Genomic DNA, 16721 nt, shown 5'->3' on the forward strand with positions numbered 1-16721 from the left:
TAGCTATTCCTACGGATAGGTGGACAATACCCAATTGTGATGACTTAGAGGAGGCGGCGACTGTCGGAGGACTCAGAGAAAGGAATTTTACAGGTAAGATTTTACAAAAATTCAGTTTTTTTGCTAGAAAAGTACTTGGAACCCCCAAACATTTTATATATTTTTTTAGCAGAGACCCTACAGAATAAAATGGCGATTGTTGTAATATTTTATGTCGCACTGTATTTGCGCAGCAGTCTTTCAAACGCAATTAATAGACTTTAATGAATAAAAAAAAAACGTAACAGTAAAGTTATCCCAATTTTTTTTTTGTTACACAGAGAATCGTGATCTTTATTCCAAGCTAAAAAATCGTGATTCTCATTTTGGCCAGAATCGTGCAGCTCTAATCACCGTGTGACATCATCAGGGGCATGGATACTCTTAGTAGTGGAGTTTACGTCAGTGTTTTTACAGGATGATGCACTCCACAGCAGGTCTTGTTCTGATGTGCGGCTCCTGGGATCTTCTGCTCTTTTCAGTCATTGTTTGGAGGATGGCTCCTTCCCAGCCAGCACTCACAGCAGTAGGCACAGGACTGCACTTCCTAGCAGCTTGAGTGGGTCACATACATACCATGGGTTCGCAGTGAGTACACACTCATGTGTAGCAATAAAAAGCTAGCAATATAGCAGTGAGAAACCATGCATGCACAAGTAACCATGGTAAAACTGCTAACTACCAAGCATATATGGGTTCTCATGTCCATATTGTTGACTACTTTTTCATATTTTACATGTGCTTAAGACCAATATTGTGCCAATTGACCCTAAAAAACATTCCTGGGAGGCTGATAACAACCACTAACATGACTTCTATCTGCTTCCTCCCAGCACCCCCACTTCCTGACCTTCCAACATGCCAATAGCCCTTTCACCACCTTTTCAGCAATATCTCCCGCCACCACCCCCATCTCTAGCTGCTCCCAGCACACCTTTCCCCCCACCCACACGCTACAGCCCCAGGCTAGAACATTCCCCTCACTCTGACCACTATGCCTGCATGACTGCCACCCCCACTCTCCCCACCAAGTTTGCACCTTCGCCCACCTCACCATGGTGCAGAATCTGCCTGACCTCCATTGTCTGCCCTGTTTGCACCATGCCTCCCAAACTCCTTACCAAACCTGCACCCTTTCTCACCTTCCTTGCAGGGCTTGACCAGATTCCTTCCCCCTTCTGCACTTGCACACCTTACTACCCATGCTCTCACCCCAAGTCTTATCCCTGTATCTGCATACAACCACATCCTAGCCTTTCATTGCTACATAGTTGGTAAGGTTGAATAAAGACAACGTGTGTGTGTGTGTGTGTGTGTGTGTGTGTGTGTGTGTGTGTGTGTAGAAAATAATTTCCCATATCCCTGTATATTGTGTTCACTAAGATGCACGTCCAAGAGTCTTTTAAATCTATCCATATTTTCTGCTGACACCACCGATTGTGGAAGAGAGTTCTACATCCCTAAAAGCCTCCTATGCAGCTTAAGGTTAAACCGCTTCTCTTCCAGTCTTATCGTGTGACCCTGTGTCTTCTTACACTCCCTGGGACTGAAAAGTATCATACTTTGGGATCACCGTTGAGATATTTGTATATTGCATTTGCTATCATATCTCCTCTTGTTCGTCTCTTCTCCTGGGAGAATACATTTAGCTCTTGTAGTGTTTCCTCATAATTAAGATCCTCTAGGCTCCATAATAATTTAGTTGCCCTTCTCTGGACTCTCTCCAGCTTAAGCGCATCCTTCTTGAGGATTGGTGACCAGAACTGGATGGAATACTCCAGATGCGGCCAAACCAGAGTTTTATAAAGTGGCAGGATTGTTTTATCTCTGGAGTAAATTCCCTTTTTAATGCATGCTAATATTCTGCTGGCTTGGCTTGCTGCAGCTTGACACTGCATGCTATTGCTCAGTTTGTCTTCTATTAGGACCCCTAGATCCTTCTCTATCCTGGAATCCTGGGTTCTCCCACTAGTGAGTAACTTGTGTTTTTATTTTTACCCCCCCAAGTGCATTACTTTACATTTTCCAATGTTAAACATCATTTGCCATCTAGTTGCCCACTCCATTCATTTATTCAGGTCCTCTTTTAAAGTTTCTGTATCCTGCTGTAATGTTATTGCCCTACTTATTTTGTGCCCTCAGCAAACACTGAGATTGAGCTATTTATCCCATCCTCTATATCATTTATAAATAAATTAAACATTGGTCGCAGGACAGTGCCTTTGGGTACCCCACTAACCACTCTATACCATTGAGTTCATGTTATTTATCTTTACCCTTTGGACACTCCCCCGTAACCAGTTTTATATCCAGGAACAAACCCTATGGTCTAAACCCTCCTCCATTTGTAGATTAAGTGTTTGTAGGGGACTGTATCAAATGCTTTTGCAAAATCCAGATACACCACATCCCTCACCCCTGTCCAGATGGCAGCTCACTTTCTCATAGAAGCTTAATAGGTTGGTTTGGCAAGAGCGACCTTTCGTAAGCTCATGCGGAGTACTGCTAATGATACAGTTTTCATCAGCAAATTCTTGGATATGGTCTCTTATCATCCCCTCAAATAGTTTACAAACTACCGATGTTAGACTGACAGACCTTTAGTTTCCAGGAATATATCTGTGCCCTTTTTTAAATTTACCACGTGGGCTTTTCACCAATCGGCTTGTTCCAATCCTGCCAGTATGCTGTCCATAAAGATAAGGCTATAACCTGACTGAGTTCTTGAAGGACTCTCAGGTGTAAGCAATCTGGTCCTGGTGATTCATTTATGTTAAGCTTCTCTAATCCTTTCTGGACTCTGGCCTCTGTTCGCCACAAGGGTAGATCCATTGACGTGTTACTAATAATACAGTTGTGGTTGTTATGCCGCTCCTACAGCTACCTTCTCCTTGTAATCTGTAACCATCTTCCCTTCCTCCTGTTAATATATTTAAAACATTTCTTGGGTTTTTTTTTTTTCCTTCGCTGTGTGTCTCTCATAGATATTTTTAGCCACCTTGATTGTGTTCTTACACTTTGTTATTGAATTCCTTGTAGTTTTGGAATGCTGACAATGACCCCTCTGCTTTTAACCACTTAAGCCCCGGAAGATTTTTACCCCCTTCCTGACCAGGGGTTTTTTTGCGTTTTTTTTTTTTTTTTTAACTGCGTGACTTTAACGGACAATTGCGCGGTCGTGCGACGCTGTACCTAAACGAATTTCACGTCCTTTTTTCCCACAAACAGAGCTTTCTTTTGGTGGTATTTGATCACCTGTGCAATTTTTTGATCATGCGCTATAAACAAAAAAAAGAGCGTAAATTTTGCAAAAATACAATATTTTTCACTTTTTTATATGAAATTCCCCCAAAAAAATGTAAAAATCAAAATTTTTTAACATTTTCGGCCAATTTGTTTTATGCTACATATGTTTGGTAAAAAAAATCGCAAAAAGCGTATTTTGATTGGTTTGCGCAAAAGTTATCGCGTTTACTAACAAAGGGAAAGATTTTTGTCTTTTTTTTTTTTTCTTTTTCATCATTTTATTGTCTGCAGCTCCCCCTGCAGGTAAAACTTGGCATTACAGCCCAAACATTGGTATTTAAAGGGCCCTTTCCCAGCTTACTATACCAGAAAGGATGATGCCCCGGTGTTTGCTTATAAACAGAGCGAGGGGGTTGAAAATTCTATTATATATGGTAACGCCCTTCCAAAAAAAAAAAAAAAAAAACAACGCTGACATACAATGGTGCCCATGTAGCAGCAGCACTCAACGAGTAATGGCGGCGATCTGCGATTTTTTTTTTTTTTTTTTTTTCTTTTTTTTTTTTTGCGGGACTGCGACATTGCGGCGGACAGATCAGACCCTTGACTGACATTTTTGACACTTTTGAGGGTACCAGTGACATTACTGCAGTAATCAGTGCTAAAAATATGCACGGTTACTGTAAAAATGACACTGGCAGGGAAGGGGTTAACTGTATTGGAGAGGGAGGGGTTAAGTGTGTCCTAGGGGCGTGTTTCTAACTGTGATGGGACATGTCTCCTATTGTAAAAACGGAGATCAACGGTTCTACATAGTAGAACCGTCTGATCTCCATTTTTACACAGGGGAGAATGACAGGCGGCTTGTTTACATAAGACGCCCGCCTTTCTCCCGCTCTACCGACGATCGTAGTGTGACCGGCGGACATCGGATCCACCGGTCACCCCCGCAGACTCCTCTGTGAACGAGCCGGGGCAGGCGCCCGCTATTGGCTCAAAAGCCGGTGACAGGCTAGCGACGTAGATCTACGTCACTCTGCCTGGCCGGGGCTGACTGCCGCAGTAAATATACTGTGCGCAGTCGGGCAAGCGGTTAAATGCCATTATTTTGTCCTTTTATATGACCTTTTACATTTTGGTTCAGCCACCAGGTTTAACCTTTGTTCTTCTATATTTATTACCCATTGGAATGCACTTGGTGATACTTTTTATTTAATATGTTCCTAAAGCACTCCCATTTTCCCTCTGTGTTCAATGTTTCAAGGATTTGGTCCCGTTTTTAATATCTTGTAGCATTGTGCACAGTTTAGAAATGTTGGCCCTTTTTGAAATTTAGTGTTCCTGTAAACCCTTTGTGCCTCCCTTTTTTCTATGATTTTTGCTGAATGTAATAATCCCGTGGTTGCTAGTTCCCAAGTTGTCCCGTATTTCCACATCTACAATCGGATCTGTATCATTTGTATTTAATAGATCTAGCAATACATAATTCCTAGTTGGGGAATCCACCAATAGGGACAATAAGTTGTCCTGTAAGACATTTAAGAAATGGCGGGCATTTAATGATTGGGCTGTCCCTTCCACTCAGTAAAAATCGCTGCATCCTTCCTCCTACTCTCTTCAACGTACCAAGATATCTGACCCCTATTCCCTTACCCCTTGCAATCCCTGTGCTCTCACAACCTTTTCTTCCATCACCACCATTGTGCCTGATTGCTGATTAGTGCATTTCTCCAAACATAGTAGTTTAGCATAAGGGTAAATAGGCTGTACACGCATGTGTGTGTAAATGTTGATGCAGAAGGTAGCACCGTTTGACTGTACACGCCCGTGCACTTGTTTCACTTTTATGGATAGCTGTGTGTGGCACCTTTAGCTTCCTGGGTGTGGCAAAGAGCCATTTTTTTTGAGCATGTAAATGTATGCGTGAGGCCTTTTTGCTAAAAGAACAAATTATCTTACTTTGCATATAGTAACTCTCCTTTTAGTAGGAATATCCTTTAAATAAATGTGTGCAAGCCCCAATGGCAACTGAATATTAAGTTTAATGGTAAGGGCAATGGTGGAGCGTGCCAGCACTTATAATCCAATTTGAGAATGTGTAGGAAAGAGTGACAGTGCTTCAGCTGAAGAAGCAAGTCTCGTCATCCTAAGAAAAGAAGAGCCCAAGGATACCCTTTGTTGGTAAGATCACCAGATATGGTTATATAAAACGAGAATATAAAAAAAAAAGCTTTTGACATTATAAACGTTTGACTTTACAGGAACATGAACTGTACAACAACATATTTGATTTAAATGTTGGAGTTTAGATACACTTTCAGCATAATCTTATGCTTTTTATCATTATTCTTTACATATTCTTCATTGTTATGACAAATGCAAGCTTTTAGAATACGTATCGTATTGTGATATTGCTAGTATATTAGCATTTTAAGCCGCAAGCTGTCTTGAAATACAAGCCTACCCCTTGTATTCCAGCTTGTTATACCAGAAAAATCACTGGTCGTGTTTTTAAAGTTAGAGCTGCTGCAGCTTAGTTTTATTGATCCATAGGTATCATGTTGGTGAATGGTGCTCACAGTTCCATTTGATTGGGGCCAGATGGTAAAGTGAGCTAAACTCTTTTTAGACTAGGCAGGATGAATGTTCTTGCACATATTTTGTGATGGCTATTAAATATTACATGACTTAATTGATTTTTCTGTTTGTGAAACTACTAGCACTTGAGTACATAAAGATGAGCGGAACACATGTTTGATCTATATTGGGTTCACTAGCTGACATCTGTTTAGGGAGCGTGTGTGATTGATTGCACAAAGTATTGAGTGCCCTGTGTGATTCTGTAGTCAAAGGGTTTTACTAATAAAGTTTAGAACCATAGAACTTGACTATTTAGTGTTTAAACCACATTTATTTAACAGGAAGCAATGGGCTCAGTGCAGCAACCACACCTTTTGAAGGGAACTCCCAGTGTTCCCTGTTTGTGTGTTCTGCACAGTATGTGGCAATATTGTTTAATGATAACTTGCTGGCATCCTGTAGCTTATCACATTAGAGATTTGGTTTTTGTCATTGTAGCTAGGTAGGCATGGCCTGAGAGACAGGGGCTCTGGTTCAGAAATGGTGCATGGAAGTCCTGGAAACAACCTCCAGGACCATTAGCTTTTTAATTTCTATTTATTGTATGTTCTTTGTATGGAATTTCCATTAGCCATTGATGTCCACAATGGTGCATGCTCCCACTAATGAGCAAAATGGCACCATAAAGTGCTGTGCTATGCTACTTACGAGGCTACTGTGATATTTTGTGGTGATTCCCAAATTAAGAGCACCACTTTTAAGTATTGGAGGATGAGACTGGGCTATGGAATATATAAAGCACATATTAGCAATCTTCAGCATTTGGGGGCACAAAAAAAAGGTGGTACACTTCTCTTTCAAAGTAACAGATTGAGATGTAGGATACAACAGCACCTAAGACCATTTGGCAAGAGAGCCTGCTCCTTTTGGCTTACATCCTACCCCCATCCTCTTGGCTCCTTTCCTGCATCGACTTAGATTACTGCCTTGCACTCCTCTCCTTCACTAGCTGAAGCACTTTCCATCATGATACTTCCATGATCCTAGCTGCAGCCAACATTCCTTCATAAAATAACCTTGAATTTTGAAGGGTTGGTAGAAAAGCCCTGTCATCTGCCAGACTCTTAATTCCTGTAAACTGAAGAAGCATCCCACCACACTAGGCAACAAAAATGAAGACGTTACATGGGTTCTGCGCTGGTAACCTTGCATGCATTTTTCCAGGGACATATAGCAGTGGCCTTTTGTTTCTTCAGCACATAGAACTCGTCTCCCATTCAGAAAAATCCTCACTCATTTAAACCAATAATCCCTGCAGTGATAACCACCAGGACTGGATAAGAAAATGAAAGGGCTTGATACAGCCCTCTGACTTTGCTGTACAGTTATTGAATTGTAATAGTTGTCTCCTATGCCCAGAATGTGCCCTTTTTTCTCATTTTCTGAAACAGGTAATCACCTGCTCACCACAGGATAGCTTTTTCACACAATGCAAGCTGTAAAAGAAGAGTGACTATACCTACATTTTTGGTAACCTGTGTGTATGTACACTATATGTATTCCACACTTACAGGGCTTCTGAATACCTGCTTCCACCTTGCTCGCTATGGTTCCTCCCATCCGCTCCTGCATCACTTCAGGACATAGGAGCCAGTGGGAAGAACCACAGAGTACGGCAGGAATAACAGGTTTTCAGCCCACCCAAATGTTTAAATACTTGCAGTTGCCAAGGAGCAGCAAGGTGATGGCTTCTTTTCGGCTACCTAGATGCTGCATGTATTTTCTACTTCTGAGCCCAACGAATGTGCAAGGCCAAAACCAGGTGATGCAAGGTATACCAGGACCAGGTGTTTCAAAGCATGTCTAATTCTGGGACATGAGTTTACTTTGGTAACGTTTATGGCTAGCTATGATAATGTTGGAAGGAATGGTAGATGGCTGTTAGAAACCTCTTCAAATGTGTTGATATTGTAATGCAAATAAAGTTAACATAACATTTGAAGCCCAAAGATATTACTTTACATCATAAAAATTATTGGATTGAAGAACAAAGTCTACCCCATAATTTTTTTTTTTTTTTTCACCCCTCCAGTGAGAGAGCTGCAGGCAGCTTAGCTGTGTACAAGAGAGGTTGAGTTCTGCACTGGATTTCTTTTCCCTGCTGTTTTGTTGTTTGACTTCTGTACGCGATGCTCATATTGTTGGCAGTCTTTCAGCCGACCGTAATATAAATTATTGATTCTAGCAGCATGGGGGCAGCTGAAATGTGGCCTCTGGCATCTCGTTCTCCCCAGGAAAGAATCCAAGTGGCCTCATGGTACAGTTAGAACGAGCGACCTTACTGGCGACACAAAAGATCAAACTACAGGTTCTTAAGCACTGTATTTACTCTTTAACCCACAACATCTCCAGCTCCCTGGTGGCGCTTGAAATTACACTTCCACAAGTCTGTCACTTGTATTTCTCTAATTTGATACGTTCACAGAAAAGCTGTTTGGGTGTATAGTTCATCTGTTCCTGCTGTTCCAGTCTGTAACTACAGAAACTGTAAAAGAGCAAATAATGTGAGCCAGTGAAAAATGTAAAATTTTTATTTTTATTTGTCGAGTGACGTAACCAGATGTCTTGCCATAAATCATTTCATGGCTGGTATGTATGGTTCTTATGTTCAAAGATGACCTTTATTCAGGATATACATGTTGCTTCAACAAATGTATATCTTTACAAGATTTTATAAAGAATGGTAGTTCTCTAAATGAATGAACAACCCTGGTTGTAGGAAGAAAAAAAGTATGTTATAATAAATAGTATTGTATTCACCTTCTTATACCCCTCATTTGCAGTGGGAGAAGATCTATGACTTGATGCCATAAGAAATATGTACCCTTACCTCCTCCAATATGTCATGCAGACTGACAGCACAGCTAAATGGAGCAAAATAGGCAAGGTTCTTGCGGCATTATGGGAATAGAGCTGTTTCTTCTGGTTAAGACCTGCTAAGCGATAGTATCTTACGCAGAGGAGTGACGTTACACAGGTCCACTTTTTTACATGTGCAAATAGTATTTCTAAATATAATAGGAAACCTATTCAGAACCTTACTGGGGCTTGGAAATTTACAATTGTCCTGCACATTCTGTCACTGAAGTGCAGTTTTGGTGCAGGAATGGGTTGTTATAAAAATTGTAGCACTACCAAAATTTAGCATGAATGTGAAAAAGTATAAAAATATATGTATTTTATGGTGAAAAAAACTGTACACAATAATGACTCTTTGGGTATTGGCATTATATTACTATAATTCACCCACATATGCAGTGATATTCATAAATGATATAATTGAAAAAAGAAAACAGTATCAAACAGGGATGGTGTGACCCCCCCCACCCACTTATGTGCACTATATACAGTGGGGGTGAAAAAAAGTTGACCCCCCCGCAGATTTTGTAAATTTGCCACTTACAAAGAACTGAAGGGCCTATAATTTATCATCTGTGTATTTTTTAAATTCTAGATACAGAATATCAAACAAAAATCCAGGAAAAACACATTAAACCAATCATATAAATTGATTTGCAGTTCAGTGAGTAAAATGATTTGATCCCCTACCAACCAACAATAATTCTGGCTCCACAGACTGGCTACAGTATGTGCTCATGTGGTACACAGATTAGTCCTGTCAATTCAAGAAGGTTCTCCTAAAGACAACTCTTTATGTGTATAAAAGACACCTATCCATAGAATCTTTCTTGCATTCGAACCTCACATCATGGGCAAACCGAAGAGCTGTCAAAGAATGTCTGGGACAAGATTCTAGACCTACACAAGGCAGGAATGGGGCTATAAGACCATCAGCAAGAGATTCGGCGGGATGGAGACAACTGTTGGAGCGATTATTCGCACATGGAAGAAATACAAAATAACCATCAATCGCTCTCGGTCTGAAGCTCCATGTAGGATCTTACATCATGGGGTAGGGGTGACCATGAGATCAGCCCAGAACTACACGGGAGGAGCTTGTTAATGATTTCCAGGCAGTTGGGACCACAGTCGCCAAACAAACCATTGGTAACACAATACGCTGCAATGGATTGAAATCCTGCAGCGCCCACAAGATCTGCCTCCCCAAGAAGGCACATGTACAGGCCCATCTGAAGTTTGCCAATGAACATCTAAATGATTAAGAAGGTTTGGAAGAAAGTGCTGTGGTCAGATAAAACTAAAATTGAGCTTTTTGGCATTAACTCAACTCCCCGTCAAATTCTGAACTTGACCCTAAGAACACCATTCCTTCAGTCAAGCATGGAGCTGGAAACATTATGCTTTAGGGCTGTTTCTCTGCTAAAGGTACAGGCTGAGTGTGGCAATCAGGGGCCAATGTATTGTAAAATCTTGGATAAGAACCTTCTTCCTTCAGCCAGAACACTGACTGGGTCGCGGATGGGTCTTTCAGCATGACCATGACTCAAAACATACCGCCTAGGCAACAAAGCAGTGGCTCAAGAAGAAGCACATTAAAGCGGTAGTATCCCGCTTTTTTACACTTTTACCTACAGGTAAGCCTATAATAAGGCTTACCTGTAGGTACAAATAATATCTCCTAAACCGGCATGGTTTAGGAGATATTTACAGTGCATGCAGCCGCTCGCGCGAGCGGCGCATGCGCTCTGAAGGTCCGGGGGGACCTTCAATCTATTTGCCGGGAGCTTGCTGGAAAATCACTCCCGCGCGCATGCGCGGGAGTGACGTCATCGCGGCTCCGGCCAATCATCGCGCCGGAGCCGTCTCTTCCAGCCAATCACCGCGCCGGAGCCGCCGAACCCGGAAGAGACGGCGAGGGATCATGGCAGCGCCCGCAGCGATGTCCGGGGGTCCGTGTCGGGGCTTCGTTCTAAGGTAAGTAATACATAATGAGCTAGTATGCGATGCATACTAGCTCATTATGCCTTTGTCTTGCAGGTTTTTTTTTTTTTTTTTTTTTTGATCTGTGGGTTTACAACCGCTTTAAGGTCATAGCCAGTTTCCAGAACCTAATCCTATAGAAAATGTATAGAGAGAGTTGAAACTCTCTCTATATGAGTTACCAAGCAACAGCCAAGAAATCCTAAAGGGTAACTACCCTTTTGTGGGGAAAAAAATAGCAAATAAAGAAAAAATAATATAGTGTATACAATTGCGACACAAGTCATATTGAAGTGGAAAAAGAAGAGCAGAGGACTGATTCTCCAATAGATCAGTCCTCAAGGAGAAAGAATGAAACAGGACTTTAAAGGTACTATAGAGCAAAAGGTAGTATACAACATGTATAAAAAAATATATTGTTTATTTATTAAATTCTACAATTATTACATTTAGACAATTGATATATACACCAACAAATTACAAATATTAAAATATGTGTACATGCAGAAAAACATGGCTACATAAAACCTTAGAAAGAAGAGTCTATACAATCCCCAAAATGTTTTGCAGCTAGATTACTGCTAGTAGTCAAAAGTATTGGGATGCCTGCCTTTAAATGCACATGAACTTTAATGGCATCCCAGTCTTAGTCCTTTGTGCGCTAGAATGAATTAGAGGGGAGACTGTGAGCAAGGCCTACTCGTCCAACATCAGTGCCTGACCTCACAAATGCGCTTCTGGAAGAATGGTCAAACATTCCCATAGACATACTCCTAAACCTTGGGGATAGCATTCCTAGAAGAGTTGAAGCTGTTCTAGCTGCAAAGGGTAGGCCAACTCAATATCTTGAACCCTACGGACTAAGATTGGGATGCCATTCAAGTTCATGTACATGTAAAGGCAGGCATCCCAATACTTTTGACAATATAGTGTAGTTCAATTATGATAAAAGGTACTCAAAAGAACACAAAAGGTACCATCATCTTGCAACGTGTCTAAAAATACGTTTATTAAAAAGCAACTTAATAGCACTCACATTTTAATGTGCACAATATCTAGAGCACGTAGGAGTAAAAGCACAATTTAAAACACCAGCTCCTTAAGGAGCAGAAACTTTCGACATCTCACAGCGTTTGTTGACTCTGTGATGACATCACTGGCTCCTCAACACGTTTCCTCCCCACCGTGTGATTTTTCTCAAGGGACTTGGGGGGGGGGGGGCGGTCCCTGGGAGTATATTTGGGCTACAGGTGTGGTGCTTAGCCCAAAAAAGGGATGGGATTGATTATGTAACTTACGGACCAGTTTGTTAAAATGTAGGACTGGGCAAATTAATATAGAATTTAGGTAAGTCATTTGTGTCAATGAGCTAGCAGTGAATTTAATGTGTCAGAGAGCAGTTACTTTCTATATACCCATACAGCCTACATTAATCTTTGGAAAGACAGCTCTGTCAAATGTTGAAAGAAATGGACCTATGCGCTACCAATAAGGTGAAGGAGTATGAAAATGAAGGGGAGAAATAGTAATGTAATGGAACACCAGAAATCTGCGGCTAATTCAGTAGTGTCACCACATACTAAAACGATTATAAGGCAAGGAAGAATCGGCGCAAGATGTCTAAAATTGGTGGACCATAAACCACTGATGAATAGGTAAAAACATATAACTGATGGTTAAAAAACAAAAATACTCTTCTTTAAAATAGTACAATAAATAATGTGTAAAGTGCCAAGGTGATAAATCAAGTGCTCTTGTGCTGAATGGGAATAAAGACATTTTTAAAAGTGATGATCCTAAATCAAAATGACAAATGTAAAGTGGGGGTGAAATAAAGTGATCAATATAATTAAAATAAATGTATCAAAAGAAGAATGATGAGATACAGCTTTCAAATTGCTGTTAAGTGAAGAGGTGAACAACTGCAACACCAGGTTGCACAGTGGTAATCTAAAGAACTGAATAGAGTACAAGTGGAAATATCAAAAAGATATGTGACAGTGCACTAAAAGTGCCTAATAATATCAAATAAAGCTGCATAAACACGATGTAGAGCATTAATGAAAAAAATTCACATTAAAAGTCGCAAAGTCCCAAAAAGGTGCAAACAGTGCAAAAAAATGCCAAAATTGGCGATGATGAAACAGTTCATAGGTGATAAAGTGACACAGGACACTTCCGGTGACAACCCGGTGCAATCTTTTGTGAGCTTGGAATCCACAATCAAGTGTATTGGCCGCTCACCTCTATTAACACTCATTAGGGCGTTTTGGGTATAATAGATCACCCTATGGTTCCTCTGGAACAATCTCCGATCACTTTATTTCACCCCCACTTTACATTTGTCATTTTGATTTAGGATCATCACTTTTAAAAATGTCTTTATTCCCATTCAGCACAAGAGCACTTGATTTATCACCTTGGCACTTTACACATTATTTATTGTACTATTTTATAGAAGAGTATTATTGTTTTTTATCCATCAGTTATATGTTTTTACCTATTCATCAGTGGTTTATGGTCCACCAATTTTAGACATCTTGCGCTGATTCTTCCTTGCCTTATAATCTGTCAAATGTTGATTCTCCCTTGTTAGCCTTTTTTGTGGAGAAAATAGACCTGGTGATAACTCATATAATGGTAGAAAAAGAAGGTATCTAACAATGGGTTTTTACCTATTTTCTTGGAACAGCAGCTTAATGTTAAAAATTCCTACAAGAAATATTTTGTGAGAAGACTCTTTATGCAGTCACATACCATGTGTAAAATCTTAAATTTGTGTCCTTCGCAACCTCAAGTGTCTCCCCATTCTCACAACATGTGCTACTTACTCATTATCAGTTCTCAAATAATTAGCATCATTAAGCAGCACATTATGTTCATTACAGGCATATAGATAATCCCATTAGACAATCAAGTGTGCCTTACTCAGCATCATTTAAAAAAGCAGTGTACCCCTTGTAGGTGTTGGGATGCTCTAAATTATTATACCAGGGGTGGCTAAGATAATTTAACACTGAGGAGTGCAACATTTAAATGTAGAGGCACTTAGAAGCCTGGAGAGGTAACTTTCCGTTGACTTAAGAGACTACTAAAATAATGCAGTTCAAATGTAAGTTTTAACCATTGAGACCTGATGTCAGGGATCTTTCTAGCTATAAATCTTGCTAAGAAAAAAACATTTTTGACAAACCCAGCCGGCCTCTCTGTGGACAATGGTGTTTTCATCCAATGGGTAAGGATTGTAAATCGAGTTAATTTAATATATCTATGCCAGATAGAGCACTACTGATAGTTATGTCATTACTAGCAGTACTGTTCTCTGTCTTCTGCTTGCTCGCGCTTGTCATCCTCTGGTTCAAAAATGCCTATACCTATATCCTCCCTGGGGTGCGCTTTCCGTGTACTCTGGGACCGCTGGGTGCCTTGGGACACAATGGATCACAGATTAGGTTAAAGGACCAATCACATCAGCCCTTTTACAATGTGATCAACTGTCCAATCACAGCTGTCACAATGTATGCAGACTTGTTGGAGATCTGCCCTCCTTTCCTCACACAGCCAATGTGCATGAGGTAAGGAGAGTCGATCTGTGGGGGCACAGGGAGTACAATATTTACACTGATAGCCCTAATTATCAGTGTCCATCTATGCCGCCCTATTGGTGCAGCCTCATCAACGCACATCGGTGAAGAAGACAAATTAGTTATTTGCAGAATTTTATAACAAACGAATAAAAACTTTTTTTTTTTTTTTTTTAATTTTTAGTCTTTTTTTTTCTATTTCGAAAAAACTTAAAACCCCAGGGGTGAATAAATACTGCCAAAAGAAAGCTCCAGCAGTCTCAAAAAAAAAAAAAAAAAAAAAAAAGATAAAAATTTCATTTGGGTACAGTGTTGCATGACTGAGTAATTGTCATTCAAAATGTAACAGCGCTGAAAGCTGAAAATTGGCCTGGGAAGGAAAAATCCTATAATACAGTCATTGTCATCCTGCTCTGCAAATGCTCAGTTGCTCTCTATTTTTCTGTACTATGATAAATTTGTGGAGGCCCATCTGCTGACAATCTAAAGATTTTCTGCTGTTCAGTGGTGAGAAGGATGATGAGGAGCGATGCTGGAATGTGACTTACAGCACACACTAATGTTGGTAGCATAATTAATATTGTGAAATGAATGTTCCTTGTTGAGAACATTTTTTCTTTCAAGTTGTCCTGCTTTAAGGCTAGGTTCATGCATTTTTTTTTTCTGGTGAGGTTTGCAGAAATGCACTACAATCCATCTAACCTAGTTTCCTATGGTACACACTCACATTTGTGTTTTTCAGCCGCTGTGTTTTTGGAAAGGGTCAGGGACTTTTTTTTCCTGCAGCAGATTGCATTTTGTGTGTAATAAACTTGAATGTACCCACACTAAAAACGCAAGTGTTGCATTTTTGATGCTTTTCTACATTTGCCTTAAATTTTTTACCTCTTTAACCACTTGCCTCATGTACATGTACTGCGGCATGTCGGCTCCATTGTGCGAAATCACGTACGTCGTTTCCTGCAACAGCCACTAGTGGAATGCGTACTGATTGGACAGAGGGGGAGCCAGTCATCTGGTCCGGCAGACCTGATGTCCGCCGTCCACCCACGATCATTCCCGAGAAACAGAAACAGAACGGCGGTCTACCTATGTAAATAAGGCAGATAACTCTTCTGACAGGGGAAAAGATAGAGGTCTTATGTTCCTGCTAAGCCTGAACACAGATCTGTCTTCCCCCAGTCAAAGCAACCCCAACATTCCCGCTGACAGCTGGATGTAAAAAAAAAGAAATTGCTGGGAAAGAAAATGGCGTGCCACAAAATAGTTTTTTTTTTTAAAAATGGCGTCTCAATACCAGACCCTAATCCGAGCATGCAGGTCAGGTAAGGGAGGGGATGAGCTAGAACCCCCCACAATAATACTAAGCCGCATGCCCTCAACATGGGGTGGTGCTTTGGGGCAGGGGGGGCTCTGTCCCCCCAAAACACCTTGTCCCAATGTTGATGGGGATATAAGGGTCTCTTCCCCCACAATCCTGGCTGGTGGTTTTGGGGGTCTGCGGGTGGGGGGCTTATCAGAATCTGGAAAACCCCTTTAACAAGGGGGCTCCCAGATCCTGTCCCCCCATGTGAATTAGTATGCGATACTTAGTACCCCTCATTCACCAGAAAAAAAGATGTAGGGTAACTTTTTTTTTTTTTTTTTTTTAATAATGTCCCCCGAAGTAAATCCATCATCAGTCACAATGCCCTTGATTGTCAGGGACGCAGCAGCTGCCTACTCCTTAACAAGCTGCTATTCACAGTTTTTTAAAGAGGAGAAAAAAAAATGCAAAACACATGAAAACTGCATGCAAAAAAAAACCCATCAAATTCAGGTGTTCTAAAACGCAAAACTGCATAGATGTGAACCTAGCCTAAGCCAGTGCTAAAGGTAACAGGCCGTGCTACCCTACTGGCCTCCATAATCATATTTATGCATGATTGAGTTACTTGAATGTGAATGCTTGCACCCTCTATTGTAATTTCAAAGGAAACCTGTATTAAGGAAAAATGGAGGCTTCTATTGCTGCCCCCGTGAAAGTATTAGTTGACTGTCTGTCTTTGGATTTAGAACTTTGAGTCACTGACCTAAAACAAGAATGCGGTTGTCAACATCAGTGGGAAGTGAGAATATTTGATCCCCAATCTTGCTGTAAGTCTGTGGCTGAAGTATTGAAGGCAGAGGGGCAGTCTGACTGCCAGGCAACTGTCATTTTTTCAGAAGGAACAAAGGAGGAGCAAATAAGAAGATCAGGATCTTTTTTTTATAAATGGTCATTTAAAAAAATCACAATACTGTAAGGTGTTTGTAAAGGATTATTATTTTTTTAATAACGAAAAAGTTCCACTTGGTTTTGCACAGAGAAGATAATTAATGGGGAGCCTG

At 40.6% G+C, this 16721-nt stretch overlaps 1 protein-coding gene across 2 annotated transcripts in view; it reads left to right on the forward strand.

Moving 5' to 3' along the window:
• The window catches only part of CDIN1 (CDAN1 interacting nuclease 1), a 685937-nt gene that overhangs the window by 27681 nt on the left and 641535 nt on the right, over window positions 1-16721 (forward strand). The window lies entirely within an intron of this gene.

Source organism: Pelophylax lessonae (assembly GCF_965119305.1).
Source record: "Pelophylax lessonae genome assembly, chromosome: 13".
Lineage (NCBI taxonomy): Eukaryota > Metazoa > Chordata > Amphibia > Anura > Ranidae > Pelophylax > Pelophylax lessonae.